Source organism: Corvus hawaiiensis, chromosome 6 (genome assembly GCF_020740725.1).
Source record: "Corvus hawaiiensis isolate bCorHaw1 chromosome 6, bCorHaw1.pri.cur, whole genome shotgun sequence".
NCBI lineage: Eukaryota > Metazoa > Chordata > Aves > Passeriformes > Corvidae > Corvus > Corvus hawaiiensis.
Window position 1 is genome coordinate 32256679 of NC_063218.1, and position 22654 is coordinate 32279332.

A 22654-nucleotide genomic window follows, 5' to 3' on the forward strand; every position below is an offset into this window, starting at 1 on the left:
AACTTGTTGCTGAACATTTAGTAAAAAGAACCATTCAAGCATGCCTGTTGCCTTTTTACTCAGCACAACCACCAGCATAACACCATCACAATGTAATTAGGTCTTGCTGCTTTATTTACCAAGAAAACTTTTAGAAAATAAAAAAGGCTGAATATTTTCTTCTTGTACTATTCTGTGGAACTGCCAAGACATCAAGAAAACTTGGAATAAGAAAAAAATATAGGTTCTGCTTGCTTGGCTAGCATACAGGTACTATATAAAGCTATTTTGAATCAACATGCAAGAGTGTAATTGCGCTTCTATAGGCAGATTGATTGATCGTTTTTATTTCCTATTCTTTTCATCACGTATTTTCTTCCTACAGATTGGATATATTTACATTCTTTGGATACATAATAGAAGTTTGTTTGCTCCTTTTGAGAACTAAATTGTTTTTTATCCAGAAGGAATTCTGCTACCACAATTAAAGTGGAGAAGTCTGAAGTCACTAGGAAATGCATAAGCATCAAGGAAAGACCTAAAGCCCAAGAGCACAAAAAGCTGGAGAGCACCTGCTCCTACACTGAAAAATGCAGGTATTTCAGTTTTCAACTGAAAAAGCATAAATACAACAGAACTTTTCTTAATTTTAAAAGAGTCAAACTTAGGCAACAGTAGTTAAAAGGAAGCTGTCATATTACTATGTAACATATTTCACAGAATCACAGAATATGCTGATTTGGAAGGCACCCATCAAGATCATCAAATCCAACTCCCAGCCCTGCACAGGACACCCTAAGTGTCACACCCTGTGCCTGAGAGCGTTGTCCAAATGCTTCTTGAACTCTGGCAGGCTGGTGCTGTGACCACTGCCCTGGGGAGCCTCTTCCAGTGTCCAGTCACTCTCTGGGTGAAAAACCTTTTCCTGATATACAACCTAAACCTCGCCTGACTCGGCTTCATGCCATTTCTTCAAGTCCTGACACTGTTCATGAGAGTGAAGAGATTGGTACCTGCCCCTCTGCTTCCCCTCATGAGGGTGTTGAAGACTGCAGTGAGGTATCTCCTCCAAGTGGAACAAAACAAGTGACCTCAACTGTTCCTCATAAAGCTTCCCCTCCAGACCCTTCACCATCTTCATGGTCTTCCCTTGGATGCTCTCTAGTAGCTTTGTATTCTTATACTGTGGCTCTCAGAACTGCCCCCAGCACTCAAGGTGAGGCTGCCCCAGTGCAGAGCAGAGAGGGGCAATCCCCTCCCTTGCCCGGCTGGCAATGCTGGGCTTGATGCCCCCAAGGACACACTTGGCCCTCCTGGCTGCCAGGGCACTGCTGACTGCCATTCAACTTGCCATCGACCAGGGCCCCCAGGTCCCTTTCCACAGCGCTGCCCTCCAGCCCCTCATTCCCCAGTTTGTCCATACATCCAGGGTTGCCCCATCCCAGGTACAGAATGTGACACTTTCCCTTGTTGAACTTCATAGGGTTGGAGATTGGCGAGTCCCCTAATTTGGGGAGGTCTCCCTGCAGGGCCTCCCTGCCCCCAAGGGAGTCAACAGGTCCTCCCAACTTAGTGTCATCAGCAAACCTACTTAGTATCCCTTCTAGTCCTGCATGCAAGTCATTAATGAAGACGCTGAAGAGCACAGAGCCGAGGACAGAGCTCTGTGTAACCCCACTAGTGACAGGTCCCCAGTCTGATGTCACTCCATTTACTAAAACCCTTTGCACCTGACCCGTGAGCCACCCATCAGTTACTCACCCATCACATGGTGTGTTTATCCAGCTGTGTGCTGGACATTTTGTCCAGAAGGATATTGTGAGAAGCAGTATTGAAAGCTTTGCTGAGGTCCAAAAATATAGAAGTATCGTATCAGTTTTTACTATGCAGAGTTAGGTATCATTTTATAATGATGCCCATAACCTATTATAAATAATGAGTGAAGCCTAACTGTAAGAATCAAGCAGGATTTACCCAAAACATCAACAAGCAGTCATTTATTGCAGTGATTTAATTGCATCTGTTTCTAATGTTTTCTACATAGTTTCAAACTTTCCATTTACTTTGAGTAGTATCATTCTTCATGCCAGCAAAGCTCTTAACAAGTACACATAATCCTTGATGACAGAGGAGAGATCCTAATGAGAGAAGACTACAGTAAGAACAATCTTCCATGAGAGCTGTATGAGCTTCTTAATTCTGTTCACCAGCAGTTAACAGTTGAGTGGCATGATTCAGAATACTGTTCAAGTATAAGAAGTGGTAGGGAAGGTGCAAAACCTTTAGTCATTACTTCTGTTGAAGACTGGCTTGTTGTTTCATAGATCTGTAAGAGCTTCTGAGAAAAATATGCCATTCTATTTCCTGTTTCATTCTTGTTTTAACTCATTATGTGAGTCTGGAGTTCGAGACACAGGCAAGGCTGAGGACTACCTAAAAAAGCAGCCTGACCTCTTGCCTTACCAGTCTTCCTCGTCTCCAGCTGTGCTGCTCTTCTAGCATAGAATGATCGTGCAGTCACTAGGTGTGTGTGTGTCACCAGCAGATGCAATCAAGAGTGGTCTGCATACAGAAATATTAGGAGCTGTCTTAATCCTACTCATTCTTCAGTCAAGCAGTACTGAACACCCCTTAGGAAATAGCATAATTGAAACTATAGACCCAGTAGCTATAGACCCAGACATTATGATCAAATTTTGTGTCCTCAAATGACATCTGTGATATTACCAGCTTCAAGTCAGCCCCATTCTGTAGAACACATTATTCTTGGTAACATGCATGGTTTTGGTTTGGGGTTTCTTTGCGACAAAAGACAATATGTGTATATAAAAGGATTAGCTAGCCCTTGTTTCGGCTGCACAGATTTGCTGAGCTATGCCCCTCCCAAAAACCAAGCAGCTCCCCCAATCTAATCTGAGTTCTGAATCATTGTATTATTGAAATGAGACCTACAGCTCTCCTTGAATCATATTGCAAAAATGATTAAAATTAAGAGCTCCTTTTCAGTTAGAAATAGACAAATATATTGAACTTTCTTTTTTTTAAAAATGATATTATCTTTGAATAACAAACTTATGCCAGTTTGAACCTAGTATAAAGGCTACATCCTATTAAATATCTTCTTAGTTACACCAAACTAAACAATGGGTTTGGTACACACATATTGACACATAAAAATGTAGAATCACTGTGAGTAGAACGTAACTCACCTCCTTGTAATGAAAAAATTTACGAAGTCTTTGAAATTAAATATTAAAAGTGAGTTATTAGAAAAAACCCCAGTAATAGTAACAATAGCAATAACAAAAAGGACACTTTGTAACTATTACCCCAATGACATATTCTGTATTAAAACTTTCATTGATTTAAAAGATAATGTGATACCATGCAAGGCACTGTTTATTGGTATTTTGAAGGTTATTTCTACTAGTAGATACATTTATGACTAAGAAAACATTTTAACTTCATCTCATTCAACCTTTTTTATAATCTTCCATCAGTAAACAAAGAAAGAAGTGAACTCCCTGCTCTACAGGCACAAGCATTATGAGAAACTATCAGGAGAATTATGTCAAGGAAAGAAACTGGTTAAGGAATTTCAAATGTTATGACAATATTCATCCCCAACTTTTCTGTTCACCTTGCAATCTGTTTATAAAACTACTTCCATTGGAAACCTTACTACAGAGAGCGAAATATTGTAAATTAAAGCCACACTCGGGCAATGCAGGTTAAGTAGAATGCCCATTAATCCAAGAAAACATAAAATTTTAACTACTGAAGATATAACATGGAGCAATGAAAACAACCTTCAGCATCACTGCTAAGTTTCTCTTACACAACTTTCCAGTGCATAGTAGCTGAGTAGTGGGATTCAGGTTGTGAGAAATACTGCTTCAAGGAAAAAAAAAAATCTACTTAGAGAAAGCTAGTAAGTGGAAAGAACAGCTGAAATGGTTAAATAGGCAGCTGAGAAAAAAACCTGCTCTGCTGATGGATTTTCTTTTGGCTTAACAACAACAAAAAATGTCACAGTGGTCTTCAAAGTCTAATGCCAACACATCCATTCATTATGCTGCTCAAAATGTGCTCTTAAAAACCCATGACTCCATTCCTACAGTTCCTTCTCTCTAGCAGGACACATCATTCACTTCTCAGCATGACAGATGGTCTTCCTCCTTTCCCTGACACTTAAGTAAGCCAGAATTGAAATTCCTTACTTTCCCAGCTCTCCCTAATATCCGATTGTTACTATGTGATGACCTGTTTCTGAGCACACTATGACTAACCTTCTGAGATATGTAGCTAATTATTAACACATCACAAAAGAAAAAGCATGGTAGAGGAAAGGCAGTAAAAATGTGAACAGACCAAGGCTTCACATCTCAAGCTCAAAGACACTGAAATGAAACTACCATAAAACTTGTTTACTGAGCACAACTGATTTGATAGAGACAAATAGAGACAAATGCCATCATTTTCTTCTCTTGCCTAAACCATCAAGTTTCTCCAAGGTTCTTTCAAATTTTCATTTGACTTACAAATATTGTCATTAGAAAGAGAAGAAGTTATAATTTCTTTACAAAGGCAAAATATTACAGCTCCTTCCAGCAGCTTTGACATAAATAGAAGAATTCCATAACAAACTTTCCAACTCTAAGTCTACACTGTGTTTTTTGGATTGCGGCAAAACCAACAAAAAAACCCCAAACCAAACACCACACACAAAAATACCAACCAAATTTAGAGTATTTAATTATTTGTATAAGAGTTTGAACGATAGTCCATATTGTTAGCAATAGTAGTTTAAAATACTGCTTTTCTCAACTTCACAAGTACTGAATTACACCAGGAAAGAGAGCATTAAGGAATACAAAATAGTGTCTCTGCCAGACAGGGAGCTACTTTATTAAATTTCAGATCTCATCCAACAGCACAAGGGAAGTACTAAAGCATATTAGTCTTGCCAACAAATTCAGATGAAACAGAGAAATAACACAAAACATAGGGTGAAAAGTCATTAAGTTAATCCACAATGCAGAGCTTTGTATACCAAAACCAATTTTTAACCATAAATGCAACCTTTGGCTGCATCATTCTGTTCAATCTAATCCAACACCAAGAATCAGGAAATCCAGGACAGAGTCCATTAAGCAAAAAATCTGAAATCCAGCTCTCTGAATATAGCATCTTTGTGATCCAAAGATGAGGAAATCTAAACTTCTTGAAATCAAAAACCACAATTTAAGAAAAAGATAGTTTACACAAGGCACGTAAAGTTAATTAAAACGGGGTTTAAAAGTTTCTGGCTGGACTGAATAATATGATGATGCCTCACCAGGAACAAATATATTCTCAGTAGCCAAAGTGTCCCAAACTTGTTCTGGTCCTTTGTAGATCACTGTCTCATTTGAAATAGCTGCAAATACGCATATTACCTTCTTAGTGCACAGAAGATGGAAAAAAGCAGTGATGATACTTTGGAGTTTAGAACTAATACTCACCATTTACACAAAAAAATGCATATTACGTTTGACTAGTCAAATATAAAATACATTTTTTATTATTTGCACCACCTGGTCTCAAAAAAATGTTCCCCAAAGGAGTCTGACATGAAAGTTCTCACCCTTCTGTAGCCTACTTCAGTTTAGCAAAGCAATATTTATCTTTTTCTGGCACAACTGCATCAGCAAGTTAAAAAATATAAAAGATTTCACACAGCATGTCCTCATGAAACTGTTGTTAGAGTCAACCATACCACAAAAATGTCCAAAATCTGTTTGTCAAAGGTGACTAATTTGCAAGAATTAGTTACCAAATGAGATTTCCATCACAAACTCACCCATCTGACTATTTAAGAGGTTGCTAATAAAAAACTCTGCAATGGATATTACAAATATGAAGTCTTTAATGTAGGAAGTACATTAAGTAGCAAAGCAGCAGACATTAAAGGAGAGAATGAGCAAAGGCAATCTGTACACATATCCTGAAGAAATAACACAGTAACAGCCTGTTTGAAACAGACTATTTCAAGAAGTACAGCTTTAAACAAACAAACAAATTCCTTCTGCACTTCAGGCAGGTTTTTACACTCTCCACCTTGCTCTTAGACATTTGGCAGGAAAAGAACCAATAGAGCAGATGAGTCAATCATCTTGCTTCTAGTTTTTCTTGACCAGAACAGAGTTTTCTGACCGCTGAAGAGGCAAACTGAAAGGTAAATACGACTACAAGCATTCCTCATACTCTCACCATATGTAGAAACTCAAATTGTTATGATTCAAAGGGATTCAAAAGATGCTTATAAACAAACATTACCCCAAACTCTCTTTGGTGGTCAGAAAACCTGGAATTAGCTCAGTTCGTTAGAGCATGGTGTTAATAATGCCAAGGTAGTGGGTTCTATCTTTGTATGTGCCATTCACTTAGGAACTGAACTCAATGATCATTGTGGGTCTCTTATAATTCAGAAAAGTCTGTGAAAAGAGTATTTTGCCAAACCTGGAAATTAAAATAAATGTTACAATTATTTTATCTATTGTAAAATAAAGACTGTTCATTTCTCAGCAACAATCACATGGTATACCGTGCTTTACTAATTTTACATCAATGTAATTTATATACCTTATTCAGACAAATAACTCTCCCCTACAACATCTCTACATCCCTAACACCTCCCCCGTATCCTTCGTACCTAAGATGAACAATCAAAATGGAATCTTATAATTTAAAATAGAAAACTACTCCTTGATACATGTACAGGGGATAGTGGCTAATATTCAGCTGAATTCATATAGTGATTTAAAAAGTAATTAGAGGCAAGAGGAAAAAATCTTTTGCCTCAGGTTACAGATGTCTTAATGAAAAGCTGCACTTATTTGTAGTCAGATGATTTTCAAGCAACAAAGAAACAAACAAACAAAAAGCCATACTAGACCAGAACAGCTTGTACAGACAAACTATTCACATTATCTAAACCACAATCTTTACATATTTCAACACAAAAATACTGTATTATCATGAAAAGTAAGATAAAAAAATTACATTTACAGTGAACAAAAAGATGCAAACTTGCAATATCATATTTGTACGTGTCAGACTTGGGTCATAAACTGCACACATGACTTTTTCCAGTTTTAACCCAGATAGATAATACCCCTTGAAATAAATCATATGTTCACTCAATACTTTATCAATGGGTAAGTTTTACAGGATACACAGTAACTTGTTTCCACTTCTGGCAGAAAGGATATTTCTACAGGAAAACGACATGAATTAAATAAGTATTTTCTAAACGAAAGGATTGTCTTCCTGTTAATATTTGTCCAAAAGCTTTAGTTTTGCTTGTCCAAGTAGCCAACTCTTCAGCAACAGCTGCATCTTGTTCTGTATTGTATAACTAACATCTTTAGTTTCCCCAAATCAAGAAAGTACCTATTTATTTAATTATTGAATGCCCATGCTTTTTAGTGTCATGATGATATTTCAATGAGGCATTTAGTCTACAGCCTTTCAGATCAGAGGTCTTTCACCAAACATCACTTTCAGGGATGTATCTGGCCATGTACTCTGAACTTCGAACCCAACACGGTATTTAAGGAGAGCAAAGAAAGAAACTAAAAGGCTATGCTGCAGCAAATATTTGAACTATTTCATGAGCAAGGGAAGAAAATACAGCTGCAAAAAGTTTGGACTAATCACAAAAGGAGGTGCAAATCCTAAGGAAGCTTCAGTGGTGAAAACAAGAGAAATGGAATTTAAAGAATAGTAACAGCAATTAAAACCCCTCCCATAACAACATTTTATAGCTAGAGAAGGACTCCTTCACAAAGTACAGGAGGTTTTGAAAATATCTTTCTGTAATTAAAGGTCAAAAACTCTGTCCCACGTTAAGCTCTTAGGAATGAAGAAAAAATTTCTAAAATAATGTACTTGACAAGTTATCAAATCTATTTTTAATTATGCATATTTTAAAAAAATGCAATGGTTGAGAATAAACTCAGAAATATTTTTAAATTTTCTTCCTTCAAAAATTGTAGTGGTCTTGAAATTACTTTAGCCTTCAGGAGTGTTGGGTTGTTTCAAAAATTCTAACAATGTATTATTCAAGTTTTGAAAACCTTGGCTATACAAGATAAAATGGGATGTAATGACTTGGGATGATCATATTAACATTTCAAAGAACAAAGTATTAGATCAGAGAACTATGGTTGCATTTGTTTTCTTCATTCTGACTTTTTGCTAGTAGCATTTCATACGTAGCTAAATGGTTTCAACATATGACTACAACTAACAAAAAATTATAAACCCAATTGCTAGGAGAGATTATAGGTTTTCAAAAGGCCTGTTAAACAAGTAAGCATTAGGCTTTAGACATAAATTTAGTCTGTTTTATCAGTCTCAAGTGCATATCAATTAACATTTTTCAAGTCTTGAAAATGGTTAATTGCTTATATGTCATTGTCATTTTTTTGGTCTGTGCCCTGTCATGTAAGACTGAACACAGAATTTTTATTAAATTCAGCAAGTCTTTCAACAGCAAATGCATTTTTACCAGTAACATTATTTTAAAATAATGATAAAACTCAAATTACTTTAAGATTAAACAGGTGTCACAGATCCCCCACAGGAGTTCTAACTTAAGCAACAATACAAGCCTCCTCAGGAAAAGAAGCAGCAAGATTAAAACATGAAGACACAGTATTTCAATGTAATAAGCTTAAAATACCACAGGATCAAGAGAATGACTGAGAAAAATGTTGACTTAAATCTCATAAGAAATGCTCATTTTACTTCAAGATTTCAGTAATGCCATTTAAATAAATCTATAAGACTTAATGGCTCTTTAAATGGAGGACTGAAGCAATTCAATATTAAGAATTTAAAGGTCCTTTGTAATTTTCTAAGGGCCCAACTCAAAAAAACGTATATAGTCTTGTGGAGATAATCAACCCTCCATTATTGCAGAACTGGACTTAAAAGTCAATCTGAATGTCCAAAGTACTGATTGGAGGTTCAATCTTCCATGGAAAAAGGAGAAATGGTAGTACCTGCCTGGCTAGGAGACAGTGACTTGGATAAGAACCCATGCATCACATTTTGTGTGCTTTCTTTCCAACTTCTCAGCCAGAAGTGCTGAGATATACATACTGCATATTTAGCTACAAATACTGTATCTCTAGTCTGGCAGCACTCACAGGCAAGAAAAGTCACAAACTTTAATCCGAAAAGATGTAATGAAATTGCATAAGACTAAATGATCATGGCAAAAAGAACTCTTCCCTTGGGTTTCCCGTTACAGACAGATCTAAGATCTATAGGCTCCACTGTCACAGAGGAGGTTTGAAATACTATGGCCACTAGACATACAACCAGATTAAAAAAAAAACAAAACAACTTGAGCTTTGTCATTAAAAGATTATTGTAGTCTTTGCTCCTACTGTGTCTAAGTATGGGGAAATAAACATGAATGGTCGCAACTAGAAACTATAGCAGTGAAATGATTATTAACTAAAAAAAGAGTGGTTGTCATCAAGGAATAATGTATAAATATACAAAACATGCTGAAATGGTAGAAACAATTTATAATTGGTTAAGCTTCAGATTCCATTGAGTTACATCTATTTGACCACTCCATGATGGCCAGTTTCCTGCATTTTGGTACTCCTCCTGATACCTAACACCTAATGGAATATACATTCAGATTATATATCTTTTTAAGCCATATGAGATCCAAGTTAGAAGAGGAATTTATTTCATGCCAAAATAGCTAAAGAAAAATCCAAAGCTGGCAGAGTCCAGGAAGACTGAGTGGAGAAAGGGATGAAAACTAATTTTTGGAAACAGCGACACAAAGGCACACAGAAAAGTTGGGGTTTTTCAAAGAATGGAATTCATACAGTTCTTAACTACTATAGAATAGGAGCAGAAAGCCATCCAACCCTCAAGCCTTAATGAAGATCTCTATGATTGTTCTTGCTTTTTTTTTCCTACTCTTGACCACTGTCTGGAAAGCATTATTTGGATTTAACTGCAAAGCCTGCTTTTGACTTTTGGTTCCATTTTCAAACATTTTATGTGTGCAAGTTAAAGCAGGATCAAAGCTTCAGAAAGGATGACCTTGTTAAATGATATTGTGAAGGCCCTAGGTCTTTTCCTAGGTAAACAAAAAACAATGAACCAACCAAACACAACAACAACAAAAAAGAACCAACAAAAAACCCCAACGAAACACCAAAAACACAAAACCCCCAACCCCCATCCCCTGCAGAGTAGTTCTTCACATCCCAGGCAGAACTGTCTCTTCACCACATTTTTATATCCTGACAAATGTCAGTATAAAGTTGACATTCATTACCTTGGCATTTATTTTGAAACCCAGCCATTTCCCAATTTTCTACTTGGTATTTGCCTACAGCTTTCACTTTACAGATATGAAAACCTGAAAACAGAAATTGAAAGGGAAAATTCCAATTTCGTGGAAATACCTGTCTATGTAAGAAAGTCTCTACAGAGACAATAATCTTTTACCTGTGCCTCTACTTCAATCTTATCTTCACAAGATGCAAAATATTAGAGAAACATTGTCCTGTTGTTTACTACTTACTACATTATTAAGTCATCTGTGCCCATGTAGCTGTACACCTTACACATACATCCATTAAAAAAACCTCACAGGAACATGCATGCTCATGGCACTTGACTTTTAGTGAGATAGGTTCAACTCAAGCGAAAACTTCTTTCCATTGCTTACAACGTTCGATTTCATACCAAACTGCAACTTTGTCTACAGTCCTTCAAATTCAGTTAATGATGTTATGGGTTGACAGTTTCTTTTTTTACAGTAACATAAAAAAGCAGTCCTTCTTTCTTTAACTCTCCATATAACTCAAAATAACTGAACTGTTTCTGCTGAAACTTACCAAAACAAGCCAATTCACCTGCAAGCATAGTCCAAGCTACCTGAAAGGTGAAAGTTTCAGAACATTATGTGTAAGTGATTTATCTAAACTTCACAGGAATAGTACTGATATACTTGTAGAAATAACTTTAAATGTGTACATAACAGTTTAATGATAACACCTGCACAAGACATTTCTACAAGTAAAATGGTCATTAAGCCATCATGAACAATTCAAAGGATGGGTGTAAATAAATAACTACAATTAGGAACATATTCAAAATTCCTTCCTCTGTAATTTCTCAGCAATTTAAAAAAATTGGTTGATTTCCTGTGAAGCTGCAAGAAAAGAACTCATTATGATTCCTGCTACACACTTGAGAAAACAAGTATCACAAGACAGAACTGTGGGACAGCCGGAAGGACTAAATATATACAGTTTCCAGACCAACTCTGTTCTATCATGATGTGATTTAATATTGCAGCTGAAGAAAGGAGACTGTGCAAAGCAGCAAGAGAAGGGTTCCTCCAGAACGTCAGTATTTGTCTTTTTCCTACATGTAAAAGACATTAGTAAATGTCACCATGCAAATGCATTCTATCTCAGGGTAACAGTTCATCAGCCTCATCTGCAATGGTAACCCCTATAAGCTTCGTAACACAGAGTAACAGATTGTCTGAACGCTGTAAATATTAATCACGTGTTTCCCACTCATCTGCCCTCCTGAGTGCCCGACGGTATTTGCACACATCAAATGCTACAGAATTATAACAATCTGCATTCTCCGCTTCACTGCACCTATCCCGCACACCAGACTAGAAGAAAACGAGGATAGCTTTAAGAGTCATTTTGGGGCGGGGGGAACTAATCCAGTTAAATTTACTTTAATAGCGCTGTCAAGAAAGGGGGAGGGAGGAAAGCTACGGACTTTCTTAGGACTGCAAGAGAAACTAAGAGATCCCAGCTCTCGTGATCCCACAGAAGCTATTTATAAATAAGCAGCCAGAGAGCAGACGAGATGCTAATGAGGACCAAACAGATCCCTTCCCTGCAGTCTCGAGTTAGTGGTTTTATTTTGTAATCCACTCGATTGCGACAGAGACATTGCGGGGAACCGAGCAGATGGGCAGAGCGGCGGGCAAGCGAACGAAAGAATATTACCTTGCGAGAAGCAGCGCGCCGGGTCGCGATGCTCCTGCTGCTGTTTCAGGTGCAGGGGAGGACACGGGATGCCTGCGGCCGCAGGGCTGCAGCTGCCCCGTGCTATTCCCGGCCGCCCCCGCCGCCTCCCCCAGCGGCGCCGACGCCGTTGCCGCCTCCCGGATCGCTCCCGTCGCGGGGCGCGCGCCCCACCGCTCCCTCCCGCGGGGCGGGACTGACGGGCCGGCTGGCCAATCGGCGGGCTGCGCGGCTGGACGCTGGCCAATCGGCGGGCTGCGCGGCTGGACGCTGGCCAATCGGCGGGCTGCGCGGCTGGCGCGCGCCGGCTCCGCGCGAGGTCCGGCGGCGGCCCCAGGTGCGTCCCGCGCGCGCGGGGCGGCGCCGCGCCGGGCCCGTTCCTGTGCGGGAGCGCAGCGGGGCCGCCGCTCCCGGGGCGAGGGTTCCTGCTGCTTGAGGTGTCAGAAACAGACTCTCCCGCAAAGCGTGGGGCTGAGGGAAGCTAACGCATCACGGCGTCAGCCTGCTTATTTTTGTCGTTAACTGCTGTTGCATAATCCGTCAAATCTGTTCTCCTCCTGGAAGAGCATCTCTGCCAATCATGTCGCTGCCGCTCACCACAGTAATTGCAATACAGCCCTCAAGCAAGCCAGACATGACTCTGAACTGAAACATTAGAGGACAAGAAATCCTCTGCTTTACTCCTAACATTGCTAGAAGAGTTAAATCAGAATACAAGCTGCAGTCCTAAACCACCTCATAAAATACCTTGCTATTTCAAGGGACAGAATTTTAGGTGGAGCAAGGACTTAGTTTGTTGGTCTGAACATTACTTTTTTACAAGTAATCTTCCTGCTAGTCTTCCCTGAAAGTTGTCCATTCTGAGAGGCACTGTATAGGAAGAAAAAGGCTTTTGGAATAACTGATTCAGGTAAAAATAATAGAGACAATTCAGAAGTAACAGAGTTGGGGTTAAAATATTCCTAGTAACAGATGCAGCTGGGAGAAAGAAATGATCTTGTCATTTCCATGGGCATTTAAGACCCTTGTCTGTATTCAAATATTGCACCAAAATAGCTTCTATCACTGTAACTTCTAGTCTCCTGAAAATGTCACATTTCGTCCTGCTTCATGAATTAGTTAATTAAATTCTTTATTATCTCACTGTGCAGATCTTTCATAAAATTACGATCTTACTGAACTTAAACAGAAAACATCCACCTCTATTTGAAATACTAGGGATTATCAGATTCTTATCACTTTAGACCACTCACGTCTTCCTTTCCTTTTGAAAACTTAACAAAATGAGTTGTTCTACTTTTTACCTGAAATTTTTTGACCATCAGCTGGTCACCAATACAAGTACTAACTCATACTCTGCATATTGAGACGTCTGCAGACTAGGGAATGGAAAAAACCCTGGCTGAAAGTAAGTCTTGCTCTTCTGATGTTTAATACTTTCAAACAAAGATTAACAATTACTTTCTTAGTAACTTCATTTTGCAAACACGTGATTTATGTGGAAACAGAGTTCACAGAAAGCAACCAACATGAAATGATTAGTCAGTCTGGGCTGCAATGTAGGGCACACTGAGAGCAAAACCTAATCTCTGAGAGGTTTCCACTTCATCTGCACTCATCTGCGTAATCAGCTTTTCATCTTGTCATAGGATAAATGCAACCTGCCTTCTGCTTCATTTACCTTATATAGAACCCTAGTATAGATTTGTATGAAGCAAGAGTAAGAGCTTGTGTAGAAATGTATTCGGAAAGGAACTTGAAACCATTCAATTTTTAAGGGAAATTAAAGGTTGGAAGTCATGTATTTGCTAAGTTAATACACTAATTAGAACTGAAAGCTATTCACTACATCCAGTATGCAAACTGACCCTGCCTTTACTTTCAGCTACTGTTTCATTTCTTAATCTGTGACTTTGTGTATGGTAATACACAATAGCTGTTGCTTAAACCTTTCAGGAGCTTTTATAAACTGCTAAATTCCAGTGAATAACCCAAACTGTTGAGTGGAACTAGTGTTATTATCACTCCTTTTAGTCTCAGTTCATCTGAGTGTGGAAGGCTCATACAAGTGAAGACCTTCATGGAACAAAGGAATGAGTAACAGCCTCCTGTTCAGGCTGCTCCTTTATTTGGAAAATCACCAGAAATCATAGCTAACCATCAATGAAACACTTTACCAAAAATGTTCTCAGAAGTGATGTCTGGTTGGCTTTGATGTCTGACAACCTAACTCTAAACTAAGTTCTAAGGATTAACAATGAGGATACATGCTGGCCAACTACATATTTATGATTCTTTGTGCTCTTCTCTCAAAGGATGAATATTTTTCTGTATTACTGTCAGAAACATGTTCATGAAGATGTATGGGTAATCTGCAGGTACATGAGGAAAACATGAACTGGATGATGTGAAAAGGGGAGTAGGAAATATATCACAGCTTGCTGCCAAAGCAATTGTTACCAGTACATTTGCACTTGAAGAACTAAAAAGCAAAGAGCTATCATGCATAAGCCAACTTTATTCTTCCTTTTTTTCCCCCCCATACCTGCAGCAAATTCTCATCCCTGAACAGGTATTTCAATCTTTTAATATGTTTATTTTCTTGTCTTAAAATTGCACATCAGAGCTGACACTTCCATGTAACAGGGATATAAGATTTAATATTTCCATCTGAAAATAAATCCTTTGAATTCCCAATAAAGTCAGGTCCATAATGCAACAATTCATTGTCTACTTATATTTGCATGGCCACTTTTGCACCAAAAAGACTTAAATCTATTCCCGACTTGTTTAGAAACATGAATTGAGTATATTTGTGGCATAGTAAATATGTTCACAACTCTTTATTCTTCAGTTCCTCCTCCGGCACCCTCTCAAATCTCCCTAGTGTCATCATCCCATATTCTTCAATCCATAACATCCCATGCCTTGAAACAGCAGCATAAGCTGTCACTCCAGGAATGCCATGCACTAACTACTACTTCAGATTCTGATCCCTTCTGTCCCGGCTGCCAGCTTCATTCTCATATCTAAAACTCAGTAGAGACTCTGCTCAATAATAATGAGAACAAATTGTGAAATTTTATCGAATATTTAACAGGACCAATGACAATTCTGGCATAGTCATCTGACATAATGGATAGACAAAGAAAAAAACAAACACAAAATCTACCATCTAGTTAGGTGTAAAACACCATCTGTTTTCTTAAAAATTATTAAAATAAGTTGAATTAGAATTGTAGGACCTTGATTAATTTGTGTCTTCATTCATACAGAAAAAAAAGCAATAGCACTATTTATATGAACAACATAAATGCAAATATATTGAAAAGCATGTTTAAAATGGGTTGGATGGAGAGGTTTTGAGCAGTGCTTTTTTTTTTTTTTTGTCTCTGCAATATATACTGCATTGTGTTAATTTGGTTTATTCATAAATTCTTGATCTGAAAGTATCTAATACAGAAATATTATAGTTTACATTAGCAATCCATTACATACATCAATATCAAAGATTTTATCCTAATGAGAAATACAGATTTGCCTGTTTCAAATTATACCAAATCACCCAAATGATAAAGTAACTTTGGCCAAAATGGCTTTTTCTTTGATTAATAAAATGAAACTTCAAAAGACAGCAGAGGAGAATCTTTGTAATTTTCAAAATCCTGTATGTATGACTTTGAAGTGCTGCCAACCTTTGTTATTAAATGATCTGCTTTTGGACAAGGGGAAGCCAATCTTACATCAAATGCAAGTATGTGTATGCAAAATTCTGAGAGCAGAGTGAAAAATTACTTATTTTTATGGGAAAAGAACATAATCAGGATTGTCACGGAAAGCAGACAATGTTACAGAATACAATGTGGAAGATCTCTCTGGAGATGAGTATGTATTTAAGTGGCTAAAACTGCTAAAGGTGAAGTAGTAGGATCAATTTCATCAGTAAATTGATATTGAGGTATTCTCTGACAGGCTTAAGTACAAGAAGAAAATTAAGGGAACTGGTGACAACTAAAAATTCAAAATAAAATTATACCAAGAAAAAAATCTCTTTATTTGCATACTGTATTCTGTAAACAAATGCATGGAAATATCAAATATTCTCTAATGATTATAAATACAGACTACTTGTCTGTTACTTGAAAAAGGAGGAGTTTATTGTTTGGCATATACTACTTACCAACAAATTTACATGAATCTATTACACCATCAAATCCTTATAAAATCATTAAAATTGGCATGACTTCTCTTCATGGAAACTAAACACTGAGATTATGAAAAAAGTGTGTGCGTATGTGTCTATGGTATTAAATACTCCCTGGGAAAGATTAACAGCAACTGTAGATATAGCCATTTATTTAGGCTAGTAGTGGAATTCTGTGTCCAAAAAAAAAAAAATTGTCAAAGAAAAAGAAATATAATGACCAGATATATGTATTGGTTATAGTGGTTGAAAGATTGAGGCAAACTGCCCTCAGAAATGGTCTTAAGGATAAAAGAATCTTAAGGATAAAAGAATCTTGGGACAGCAGAAAATCATTATCACTCCTCTCTCTCTCTTTCTCTCTCTCTCTCTCTCTCTGATACATGTACTGTTTTACAGTCACTAGTGAATCTAGAATAAAACATAACAATACAGGAACATTTCCTCAAGCAGAATGGGTTCAGTTTGCGTAGAGATGTTAAAATCTGTAACTAAAAGTTCAATTTCAGTATGCTGAAAGGTTACATTCAAAATACAGGCTTCATGGAAAACTGTGCAGAGCACGAGTGGAGAGTCTCTTGGTTTCCATGTCAATCTCAGCACACGGATCTATGTCCTGATAAAAGCAATTCAGACTTCTGTCTCCAGTATTCACTTTAACATCTTTGTACTTGATGTATATGCTACAATTTAATATTTAAAAAGCCAAGGGACAGAATAAAGAGACCAAAATAATAACAAAAGCTTAGTTAAAAGATACAGCATATCTTAAAAATGCTTACTTAAGAGAAAAACACACCAACACTCAATGATCCAATGTTTTTAATACAAAACATCCATCAGTTCTGCACAATAAATAGAAACGTAGGAACACAATCAATGATTTTCTATCTATATCAGTGGTTTTAGACACATTTCAACCAGATGCAGTCAAGCAACAGTAGAATTAATTAGATGCAGAATCATAATTCCTCAGACCTAGTAGTCTGAAGGAAAAGGTGGAGGAGAAGAAGAAAAGTAATCTACGTATGAAAAACAGTCACACCTTTTCTAAAACGTGTATGTTCAGCAGCATTGTAGGAAAATAGTTGCAAAAGAAGTTCAGAACCATACAACGGCTCTTGCAACCTTTCTGAAGATAACCAAACTTATTTCAACTATTTTTGGTAATGTGAAGGTACTTTGTGAAATTTAATTAAACTATTACCTTGTGAGAATCTCAGTGTCAGGCTTTGATGAGTCAAAGAACATTCTAAGGGAAAGTTGCATGTTTAAGGTCACCACAAATAAGGGACTGAGATGAAAAAACCCAATTGTCTGTGTATTTTGCAAAGATGGACTACTACTTCTTCCTATATAATGCAGAAAAAACCTGTTATTCCAAACAGTTACAGGACTAGACCATGATGTAATACTGTCAGACCAAAATTAGCTACTAAGCTTAGATATAGTCTTTATGAAAAAACCTTTATTTCAAACAATTTTCTCTTTATGTCTGTGGGGTTTTTTCACAATTTATTCAGAAAAAAGAAGAAATTACACATTCAGCTGCTCTGCAAGCACTATACATATTTGAAAGGAGAAAAACACAGATAATCTTGCATGGTTTAATCACAGGAGCCACTTCATAAATTGATCGTGTGAGTTTGACATTTCTCATAAGAGTATTTAACTTAGAACACAAGTAGTTTTATTTGCTGAAAGTTACTAAGAAATATTTTATTTGCAGCCATCATTTATGTAATCTCACCAAAATAAATCCCAACGTTCAAATGCTTCCAACATTTAATGACTGTATTTTGTGAAATTCTGTCTCTAATTTGAACTTTTTGTAACTGACTGATGCTGACTAGACTTGGCAAGCGCACTGTCTACAAAAAAGCAGAGCAGGCCAAGTCTAGGGCAACAGAGAGCGCCACAATTTATACTCCCAATTATTCCAGAAAGAGGACTCACACGTAGCAGTAGTACTAGTCTTTCAAATGCTAATTAATTTACCTTCAAATTCTAAGCAGTTGAAAGCTTTGCAATCCTAACAGAATTGAACAAAGTGATTTCAATGTTAAATAGGATAATCAGCTGACAGTCATGAGTCTGACTTTGTTAAAAATTTTAGTTTAGCTTTAGCATACTATTTCTATGGCCTTGAATGCCATGGAATTCCCCATTCCCCCAGCTATACACTTGGATGAATTTTGTATCTTTTTGAAGTAATATTAATCTTTGGATGTAGAGGGCATGAAATGTATAGTTCCTGTGATTTAAGTAGCATTCTTATTTAAATATAAAGCTTCTACATTCTTTGTATTTAAAATATAGGCTTATAAGCAATCTTTCACCTCTGTATTTCAATGTACAGTATAAAATAAAATATTGACGTATCTTGAAACAGGCTCAGTGACCAACAGATTAAAAAAATACTAAAAAGCTGAAAGGTTTTTTTCCATAGTATTTGCATTGTGAAACAAAAAAAGCAAACTAAGAAGCCTTGGTTTGATGATTGGGGAAAGACTGTGTAGAATTCAGCCTCTGCAACAGGATTTAATTATTGAACTTTCAAGTAAGCTAAATCTGTATATGGCTGGTAAGGGTATATTTAGTCTGTGAGCAGGTAAAATGAAAGAATAAACTGCAAGTGCTTGAAATTAATTTTCATGGGCAAATGGTCTCTCATTCAGAAACATTCCTGATAGCTGCTCCTTATTAAGAATTTGAAAAGATCACAATGGATCACATGGATAAAAGGCACACTCTGAAAGGGAAAAAGTAACCTATTTTACTCATACAAGCCAATTATTTCCTCAAAGTTCATGGTATAATATTTATGTACTCAAAAGTACATAAATGAGGTTTGGTCATTAGGTATATCTACTCAGCAGTAGTTTAATTACATAAAACTATTAGAATAGCAAAATTTTCGGTGAAGGCATTCAACTTAATGGCCCTAATATCATACTTGGCCCTTGAAAATAGGATTTAAACCAGTATTTGTAATAACAGCAATCTAACTTCTTATCCAAAGTCACTTTCTAGCATAAAGCACAAACATGTCAAAACTGCATGTGTCATAAAATCACTGGAAGACAGATCCTGTAGTAGGATCACATCTTCTGTTATTAAAAACTGCCACATAGTAACTCTAGTAACTCATTTTCACTTAAGTCTACTTGACAGGAAATGCCAGGGTTATCTATGTGCAAGCTTCCTAGATTAATAAACAAATTTAAATATGCCCCCCACCCCCCAAATGTGCAAAAAGCGTTTAGGAGAATACACAATAAGCTGTTGACATTTTGAATGCATTTTTCTTCTGTTGCATACACAAAAAACTTCTTCATGCATTTTTAAAAATATTTTCATGTATCAATTGCCTAGCTGCAGTTTGATACTCTAGAAAATTCCACAAGTTTGCCTCTGGGACAAAAATATTCAAATACTCATAGCAGAAGCAGGATACCAAAAGTGGTTATTTCTGTAAGCACATTATACAGATGTAAGATACCACAGTACTTGAGAGAAAGATCTTTTCTACAAGGATCTTCTGCATGGAATTAGACTGGCTGGATAAATAAGGCCCTTGTGCTTTACTGTGAGAATGGCACATGGCAGAGGAGCAGGCAAGGAAGATTGCTGCAATGCCATTCACTGCTTTCCTGTTCTAGGGAGAGTTAGACATCCCCTGAAAGGTAGTCAAGCATCAGCCAAAGAAAGCAGTTACCAATTTGGCTATTAAGTATTTTTAAAATTAATTACATTTTGCAAACTCTGATCATTGCAGTAAACCAACCATGTAGAAAGTGAGCTACTGCTTGGAGCAGACCACTACAAATGACCTCCAAAAAACTCTGGCTCCTTGTTTAAAGACAGTGTCAGGAGAAGGAGTACAACAGATTTTAGAACTGCAGTGATCAATTGCTCTAGTTACTGTTGAAAAACCCTTTGGAGTTGGAGTACCAATACATATAATGACAACAGAATAGATAAAACTTCAGAATTTAAACATGCACTGAAATAGAGTTAGCAACTTTATAAAACTAAAGAGCGTGAAAATATGGTTTCCCTACACACAAGAGTAAGGTAATTTAAGCTTGTGTGATATTTTTGATCGGAAGAAGAGCTGAGACAACGTAAGAATTCAAATTGAAATTTTTCATCCTCACAGAATTAGTTCTCAACAAGGGGTTGCATTACCTTCAAATTTACTGTGGAAGACCTGTAATAGAGCTACTCAAACAACAATACACCTGCTTCAAAGAGATGTATTCAAAACTGACAAATATTCATGACAAAAAAAATTTGGAGCGGAAGATGTGGTTGAATATGTGAAGTTGAACTGTGGCACGTTTGAAGGTTGAATTGGTGCAAGGTTCTGGAAATAATGCTGATCAATGGTCTGTAAATACAGGAAAGAAAAAAGAAAAATAACTTTATAACTGCTTCATGACATTATGTTGTTCATGGTTATGAAGCTTCAGATCAAGCTATTTTGTAGTTTCATTGAACTACAAATTACCATTAGGTTTTAACTTTATAAATTACCAAGCCACTTTCAAACCACAAAGAATGTATTTACACTTTTCCACATCAGATGTTGCGCTGACCTTATTTCTGACAGCCTTTTAACTTCATATTCATCCTAATTCGGTATGTTTGTGAATATTAATATGAAATTTAATCTCATTTGCCAAATTTAATATATAAGTTGAATAATGTACATTTTTCATGTTTTCCCATTAGAAACCACTCCCAGCCTGCTTGGTATTTTGCCAAAAGCTTTTAAAAGAAAACTGCTGAAAGATCTATGATGCATGTACAGATTTCTGGGAGTGGTGGTAAAGGGGAAAGAATGTTTTTAATGTGACACTTTGCCCAGAAAAACACTGTCAAGATAATTTAAATGCAGTTTTGATAATACTTACGTGTATTAAGAAAGAGAAATGTGTCCAGAAAACAAAGTTTTGGGGAAAAAACCCAAACCAAACGTATTTTATGACAATTCAGGTAAAGCCGTCAAATTATTTATGGAAGAAATGTAAATTAGAACAAATTAAGATAATGTAAGGTATCAAAAATGTTATTTAAATGGCTGTAATAGTACATAAACCTTTATGTAATTTAAGATTTGCATATGCTCATTCAAATTCACATGTAATTTTTTTTTTTAAATTTCAAATTAGAAGTATAACTTCATCTGCAATTTCTTTTAATAACTTTTAATGCAGCAGAATATTCCAATTTGGTTTTTAGATCTTTTACATACTTGTCCCATATATTAAAAAGAGAAGTTACACAGGTAAATTATGGAAAGTGAAAGAACCTTCCAATAGCCTTCTAATATATAAAATATGATGCGTAGAATTCTAGTAGCACCGAGCAAGAGGTGACCACAAATACCTAGGTCTTAGTCATTTAGGATTTTATGGATTAAAACTAACTGTATAAGCTCAACCAGAGCCCAAGCAGGAAACAAGTGCAGATGGTGTACTACTCAGCCCCTAAACCTGTTAGAAAGAGGGTATTCTACCACAGTGTCTCTTACTTAAGTGATCTATTGGATGGTATATATGATGCAACTAGAACTACAGAGATGTAAATGTTACTGAATTCTTTCATTCATTGTCAGAAAGGTTTGTTAATAAATTTCTACTGTAGGCAGAAATGAGGTTTCTTTTTCTTTTAATATTCTAATGATTCATGACCTTGGAAGAACTTAGACATGTGACAAAAACAATGCTAGGCAGGTGGTGTTATCTCTGTCTGAACAGCATAATAACAGTCAGTCTCTGACTTTATCTCCTGCATTGTCTGGAAGCTAAAGAGAAGCAATTCTGCTTGTTCTGTCAACTACTGCTACAAATCAGCATTCTGTGGTCAAAGTTGACAACTTCCAGAAATCAGGGCAGGTAAAGAGAAAGCAAAACAGAGAAATAGAAACACAACCATATATAGATTCAGATATGATGACTCATGCAGCTATCTACATTTTCTCAATTTGTTAGTGTAAAATGGAATTTCTTAACAGGTAGCTGTAGTATCAAATTACGTTAAAATAATTATATTCTTCTTTTGAAATAATTACTCAACATGTCTTTATTCTCCTCTAAGCTACGAAAGTTTCAGTGCAACTGGCCACCAATATATAAGTCCTACAAATAGAGATGTACTTGTATTCTTAACACAAATCTCAGACAAAATGGTAATTGAAACTGAAGCATTTTCAAATAACACTTATTCAAGTATCTTTGGAAAAACCAGGGTGTCGACCTAAGAATGTTAAAGTAATTGGTAATATTTGAAAAATATTGTAGTCTAAAAAAGTAATTTGATGGTGCTACAGCAGATTTTTTGAATTGTTTTTAGATTGGGAGGAAGGATATTCCTGCCGTAAAAG

General features: G+C 36.6%; 1 protein-coding gene across 4 annotated transcripts in view; it reads right to left on the bottom strand.

The window, feature by feature from the left end:
- The window catches only part of FMN1 (formin 1), a 188629-nt gene extending 176430 nt beyond the window's left edge, over positions 1–12199 (bottom strand). For 3 of the 4 annotated variants that reach the window (XM_048305986.1, XM_048305987.1, XM_048305985.1), the window contains exon 1: positions 12042–12199. The gene's annotated coding sequence lies outside the window, so the exon portion shown is untranslated. The remainder of the gene's footprint in view (positions 1–12041) is intronic. The other variant, XM_048305988.1, reaches the window with a different exon arrangement.
- Positions 12200–22654: the final 10455 nt, after the last annotated feature.